This window comes from Coloeus monedula, assembly GCF_965178545.1.
Source record: "Coloeus monedula genome assembly, chromosome: W".
Lineage (NCBI taxonomy): Eukaryota > Metazoa > Chordata > Aves > Passeriformes > Corvidae > Coloeus > Coloeus monedula.
In genome coordinates, this window is record NC_138821.1 from 27,843,961 (window position 1) to 27,851,741 (window position 7,781).

The window sequence follows — 7,781 nt, forward strand, 5'->3', positions numbered from 1 at the left end:
GTCACTATGCTTTTGGTTCCTTTCTTCTTTGCGACAATCTGTGTAGACATTGTGCTTGTTGCTCGGCTCTTTTTTTTCCTCTCATCCTGGGGATGCTGTGCCATAGCTCTGATCCTAAGCATGGTGTACACAGTGCAGGTCATAGAGAAAAAAGAGAAGAGAACTGACAAGAAGATTATGCCATCCTTAACATCCACAGGGAACTCAATATTTTCAAAAACTGCTGTGTCCGGTCTGAAAGGCTGGAAAAAAGCATTCTTTAATCCTCCCCCCAGGGGCTGGGTATGATTGTTGAAGCCCCAGATGTAGCAGCCTAAAGTAGGACAAGCAGATAAAGTTGAGTATATATTCCGAATTATGTTCATTGTCTCGGAGGTTATCATGCAGTAGGCATAATAGACTAATAAAGCAAATTTTATACCATACCCTGGTCTACACAGGAGCATTGCAATCGGCAGATAGCTCCCCATGTGCGGAAAAATATAGAGAGCCAGGTACAAGACCCATGTAAGAATGTTGAACATCATAGTGAGTAGGTGGCTTCTACAATACGAAATTGTAATTCTGACTTTTCTCAGCAGCCAGCCCCACGTTGGGCGCCAAATTATGTACTAGTTTGAAAACAAACTAGTGGGAGACACCAAGTCAGAATAACAATTTAATAGGGAAATAAAAGGAGGGGGAAAGAAAAACAAAAAAACCCAATAGAAGCGGATAACACTGGGTTAAACTGACAGAGTTAAGATACAACCTGGCACCCTGTTAGTCAGGGTGGTGGTGGTGGTCTGGTAGAATGGTGGCTGCAGTCCTCCCGAAGTGGCAATCCTGTAGGAAAAGGAAGGGTCTGCTCCTCCTCAGAAGGTCCAATGGTGACTGTGTAGCTCCTGTCCTCTGGAAATCCAGTGGAAAGGTCTCCTCTCTGGTTTTCAACCTCAGCTTATATCCACGCTGGGATGCTTGGTTCCTCCCTCTGGGTGGAGCATCTCACAATGGGGTAATGAGTCATAAGGCCAGGTGTTGATTGGGCTCATTAACAGATGATAGTCCAGAGGGAGTTATCTATGAGTCATGCGGCAGGACAATGATGGGCCATTAACAGCAAGATAGTCTGGGGGAAGGAGGCAAGGAAACACTGCCCCACCTGATTTCAACGGCTGATGGGGATGGTAATAGAATACACTGCAACCCAGGACATGAGGTTTTCTCCTTTCCCGTTTGGAGCAAAAGTCCTCATCTGGTTCATCTCTAGGGACTGAGGTTTTCTCCTTTCCCGTTTAGAGCAAAAGTCCTCATCTGGTTCATCTCTCCCTGTCCAAACTTCCCATGAAATTACAGCTGCGTCAGCATCTGCCTATCTCGGCGCAGGTGCTTTTGCTTACGAGTTGAACACTCCACCCCCCATATCTTCATGAAATTACAACAGGATACTCTGATATATCATAGCTTCACAACAGAATTTCAGCTTTAAGCATCTCCTCTCTCTCTTCCCTCAGGTTTTCAGCTCTTCACAGCAGTAAAAGGGTTAATCTCACCTCGGCCTTGCAGCTTTGCAGCTGGAATGTTGAATTTTTCTTATCGCAGAGGAGAGGGGGGAGAGCCGAGCCGCTCCGGCTGCCCACGGCAAGGCAGTGGGGGCGGGTTCCATGGCTGGAACAGGTCCATGGCTCCAGGATGGCCGTGGCCCGGCCCGGCCTGGCCCAAGCAGGGCCTGGCCGGGCCCGCTGGCCCCCACACGGGGCCCGCAGCCACCTGTGCCAGCGCCGGAAACGAGAGAGAGCTTGGAGGGGGAGTTTGCCAATTCTTAAATGTGGATCACAGAGGTGTTCACAACTTTAAGTGGCTTAGAGAATTGTCCATATTCAAACTGGCCAGCTGATAGGTTCTATCAGTTCCCAGAGGAAACTGTAAGCACCCCTTAGCAAGGACGTCCCTTCCGGGACTATGCTTGCTAACCTATGACAGTAACATGCAAAAAGCCAACATCACAATACATTCATAACACATGCACACACACATTCCTAAAAAAAAAAAATTCAAAGTGCCTGAGCAAACCTTGTTTGTCGCTATCAAGCCATTACCAATTTTGTGGTTTCCTGTTTAGGATTAGTTCCCAAGGACTTTACCTTTTTAGAGAGAATTTAGTACTTAGCTGAAGGCAGCTGACATGCAAACTGCCATTTATTTATGTGTAAATGTATTTGGGACAGTTGCAGTGAAAAGGTCCCGTGTTAGTATTAAGCTTTTGAGAATCAATTGTTAAATATCAGTTCCTGTTTGCCCCTTTTTTTCATTAGTCAAACAGAAGAATTGCAAGTAGAATTGTAAGCAGAATACGTTCTAAATATAACGCTTTTGTTTTAAATTCTTAATTACATCAAAACAGATTTTAGCAGTGTAACAGATAACACTTTTCATTAAAGACAGTTAAACAATTTGAATTTTTAATTTTCAAACTTAAGTTTAGCTTTTTGTCTTCTGTAGGAGTAATCAAAGAGATTTTAAGTTTTAGTGTTAATCACAAATTTTCAAAGTTTGTCTCTTAGTTCCCACAGGTAAATAAATATAAGGGCTAATCTCATTATGCAGGAATGTATGGGGGAGGCTAGAAGTTAGCCCAGAGCTTAAGAGTTTGTTTTCTCTCCCTGCTGTGTGATAAACAGAGTTGGGGGTGGGGTGGTTTTTTCTCTCTGAGAGTGCGGGTTTGAATTTGCTGCTTCTCTTCCCCCCCACTGCCTAGAAAGCAGTTCTCCGTACTCGAAAGCCAAGGCAGTTTGCCATAATGCATTTTTTGTTCTCGGAGGGAGTTTCGGCATATCAGTACTTGGCTTTCTTTCTATGATATTCCCAGTCCATTTTTCTGTAGGGTTAACCGCATTATGCAGGAGTTTTCTATAGGAGAGAGTTTCACGAAGGATGTCTGGACTTCAGGCGGCTCTCTTGAAAGCTGTTTATTGCATAGGCGAAGTTACAGCATTTCAGGGAGTGGGTATCCAGAGCCAGCCCTACAGCTGCCAGCTCCAGCTGTAGGCATACCTGAAGCCCCTTTCTGTTCAAGTTACAAAGCATTATATACTTTTCTTTGCAGAGTATCTTAATACATGACAACCAATAACCATCATACACAATACCTTTACATTTGCCTATAGCCTATCATAACTACTACCATCACCATATTATAGTCATTATTATCCAATCACAAGAGTAAGTAAGTTACAATTTAAGCTTACAATGGAAAATTCTCAGACCTCTTTTCTTCTTCCTACATCAACATTTCTTGTTTGCCTGCGATATCTCTCTTTGGTAAAGACATGTTTTCTATTTACTTATGCTCTTCTTGAGACTTATTTACTTGGTGAAAAACATGTCTTTGTTAGTAGTCACATACCTTTGTCCTAATCATAAAAATCTCCTTCCAACTCATCTCCAACCTTTGCCTTCTCAGTTACTCAGCGATCAGTGTTTCAGCAAAACATCTTTTACTCTATATCAAAACTTGCTTCCATTTCTATCTTATCCCCAGTTTCTACATTCAGAGATCTTTCTGCCAAGCCCACATATCTGTGAAACTTTCTTACCAAACTTTCATCCTTCCCAACAGTTTTCCCCATGTAGGGATTGGTTTTCTCAGGGTTTGTGAGCCGTACAAAGAGTCACTATGCACTACGTCTTCCCCAACTTCGTCCTGTTTCCCCACTACATAATCTCTTAGTACAGTCGGATTCTCTCTCAGCGAAGGTCTTAATGCATTAAGATTCATCTCTGCAGAGGCTGGGATATTTGCATCTGCATGCTTGTGTTTTGTTTGTAAATAGTCTGCTTTTGTAGCAGCAGCAGAGATATTCTTAGTTGACGGCATAGGGGTTGAAGTAGGTTCCCCTTTTTCCATAATATTTATTCCTTCTGCCCAATGTGCAATTCTGTTGATTATTGAATATAATTTATCTGGAGGATATAATCCCAGATGCAAAAGGACATTCACACCCCAGAACCCAAAACTTTCCATACCATCCAATAGTATTCCATTTTCCCCAGCGAAACTAATTCTTCACAGATACTCAGTTTCTGCGTCCCTTGCTTTTTGTCTATATTTTTCTTGAAGGTTTGCCAGTTGCAGGGAATTCCAGGGAAAAGTTTTGACCGTATTCTTCCTCTGACCACCTTGGGGTCCTTCGGACAGTTTGGTTTTAATTATGCATTTCAATTTAAATTCTGGAATTTCCTCCACTTTAAAAGGTGAGGGTTCTGTGCTTTTGTCAGAATCCAATTTAACATTTGTATCACCAATTTCATCAGAGTTTTTCTGAATATTACCATCCCCATCCTCGGGTGATGTTACCAACTTTGGAATTTCTTTGACATCCAAAGATTTGGGATTTTTTAATGATGTCAATTCTTATTTTTCTTCCAAGGTTTTTGTTTTTTCCATGGATTCTTTTAGCTCTTTTTTCATTTTGTCATATTCTTTTATCATCTGTTCCCACCAGTGACAAGCAGATTTTAAGCATAATGCAAGTGGATGAGAAATTATATTTTCTCCGGTTTTATCACTCAGCAATTCCCCCTGTTCATTTATTTTCTCTTGAATTTTTTCCCACTCAAACCAGTTATGTACTGGCCAAGGGTTATGATCACTGTGCCACTGTGAGTAATCTGCCAAGTCTTTGGTCTGTGTTTCCAGATCATTTTTCATGATCCTGCTTGCTGTGTGTGCCGGTTTGGGCAAATTTGGAAATATATCCTCTGAGAGAAGGCAGGTTACAACCACCCCTCCCGCCACCAGGTTCGAGAAAAAATGAATTTTCCTCGAAGGAAAGTGAAAGAGATAACAACTATTTATTTAACAAACACACAGGAAAAGGATAATAATGCTAAATAATAAAACCTCTCGCTCTGCTGAGAGAAACCTGGAAAAATTTCAGAGTCCTTCCACAGATCTCTCTCCCCCTCCTTGGAGCTGGGACGGGGTGGTGGGCCCACCTCCAGGGCCAAAGCCTCAGTGGAAAGTCCTCCCAATGTATTCTGATGTTGAAACCATCCAGCAGAGAAGGGAAAAATCGGAGTCCCAGGAAAACAAAAGTTCAACTCTCTGTCTCTCTCCAGAGAAAAAGAAAGCCGAAAGCTGGCTGAGAAAGCAAGCAGAGTGCTTCTCTGCTCCCTCTATCTCTTACCGCAGCAGGGAAAAAAAAAGTCTCTATCTCTGTGTGACCTTGAACAAGCTGCAAACTTCTTTGAAGATGTTTTGCTCAGTTTAAAGGCATAGAAAGGCACAAAACTAATTTCAGGGCATAGAGAAGCAGTATGGGATACAACATCATAAAATTACACTAAGACATTCCACCCCTTATCCCATATCGTAGGCTCAATGCCCAAACTAATATATTCTAACTCTACAAACACACATTAATACATATATATATCTATATATATATACAGCTATGTACAAACAGTGATGGTGACACTCAGCAAGCAGTGGTATACAAGCATTTCACACTGCAGGTGGTTTTCATACAACAATCAGATCTCCCTGCAGTACACAACGTGTTGTTCCATCTTTCTGCATTACCCACCATGTGCAACCAGGTCCCTGAGCAAAAAAAAAACCACGAATGGGTTTGTCTGTACTTGAGGCAGAATTTATCCACACAGTCTTTCCTAACAGACCTCTGACATGCACTACTGGGAACTTATCTCCATCTACTGTATGCAGGGATTCAGATTGGGCTGGACCACCTCTATTGGTGGAACCTCGGGTGTTAACTAACCAGGTGGCCTTTGCTAGATGCTGCTCTCAATTTTTGAAAGTTCCCCCACCTAGTGCCTTCAAGGTGGTTTTCAACAATCCATTGCACCGTTCCACTTTGCCTGCAGCTGGTGCATGGTATGGGATATGGTACACCCACTCAATGCCATGTTCCCTAGCCCAGGTGTTGATAAGGCTATTCTTAAAATGAGTTTCATTGTCAGATTCAATTCTCTCAGGGGTACTGTAGCGGGTTGAGTTCAAAACAGGGCAGAAACACCAATTAAGTGTAGTGGTTTTGGTTCAAAATATTCATTACTTACTTATTTTCCTTCTGTGAGATAAGAATTAGGAGAAAAGCAAAGCAGGTACAAACCTTAAACAACTGCAGTACAATGAAAGAGTTTTATTACTAATAGAATTAAAAGTAAAGAGAAAATAACAAGAAATTAAAGCAAATCCCCCCCCCTTTCCAGCACTTCTCTCCTTTTACCCAGCTCGCACAAAGGATAATAGAACATGGGATGTTAGGCAGTGTTCCAGTTCTTGAAAAGTCTCTCTCTTATGCTTAAGGAAAAAAAGGGTTTTTCTTCAGTTGCACGTGGTTCCCAAACTGCTACTAACAGCAGATCCGCCCGGAAACAATCAATCTGCTGTGTGTAAAACATCTCTCCCATGAAAAATCTCACAGTTCCTTCACACTGCAAAACATGGGCCATCACATGGGGTTATTCATCTTTTTAAGGATAAGTTATTTTGGCCTGCACACAAAGGCTTTTCTTCGCCACAAGTCTCTAGCAGCCTCTTACTACTTCTATATAGCCTGGCATAGGCATTCTTCACAATCTTCACAGGCCACACGAGGATTCTCCATCCCCCCATGTACTTCAAATGGATTAAAGAGACAGTTTGTGGTATTTGAGTTTCTTACCACGGCATGCAAGAAGGTTTTTAAGCTACGCGCGAGAATCGTGGCACCGCCCTCTTTTCTCCCGTCGCCATGCTCAGCTCCGTCTCACGTGACTCATTTTCTCTTTCTCTCTGACTCTGAAGCCGCCATGTTGAAGAGTGTTCTTGTTCAGGCTTTACGGTGGGGAAAGCCTCGCTCCCTCTGTGCTGCTGGCTGCATGGTGTCTTCTTCAGTTCAGCACGAAGTGTGCTGGCTGCAGAAAGGAGGCTCTGCCAGCTCCCATTGACTCTGCCGGCTCCACATGGAGAGGAGAAGGACCCGCCTGTCCCCAGAAGCCGCGCTGGATGGGTTTAGCTGTGAGCAGTCCATGGCTGGTTTTAGCTGCCTGCGGCTCTGGGACAGTCCCCCCCAGCGACCCAGGGTCCGTGCCACAGTGTTGGGAAAGGGGGGAAGGGGCAGTGGCCCCGGCCCGGCCCGCCAGGGCCGGAAAGCTCGGAGCTGCTCCCACCTTCCAGCAGGCGAGCTCCAACAAAAAGGGGAAGTCCCGCCTTTCCGTGCGGTTTAAATATGTAAATTGTGAGAAGCATCATTGGTCTAAAAGACTGTCCATCAACTCAGCTTCAACCCAATACAGGTACCATGCCTCCAAAGGTCTTGCTTTTCATGACCCAAGATGGTGTTACGGGCAGTAGCATGAGGCACAGGGTAGGTCTCCAGCCATCCTGTGGTGGCTTCTACCATTGTGAGCACATAGCACTTGCCTTGGCATGTTTGAGGCAGTGTGATGTAATCAATCTGCCAGGCCTCCCCATACTTGTATTTGGACCATCGCGCACTATACCACAGGGGCTTCACCTGCTTGGCCTGCTTGATCGCAGCACATGTCTCACAATCATGGATAACCTGGGAGATACTGTCCATGGTTAGATCCACCCCCTCGATCTCGTGCCCACCTATAGGTGGCATCTCTGCCTTGATGACCTGAGGCATCATGGGCCCATCGAGCTAGGAACAACTCTCCCTTGTGTTTCCAATCTAAGTCTATCTGTGACACTTCTATCTTTGCAGCCTGATCTACCTGCTTGTTGTTTTGGTGTTCATTAACCCTACTCTTGGGGACATGGGCATCTA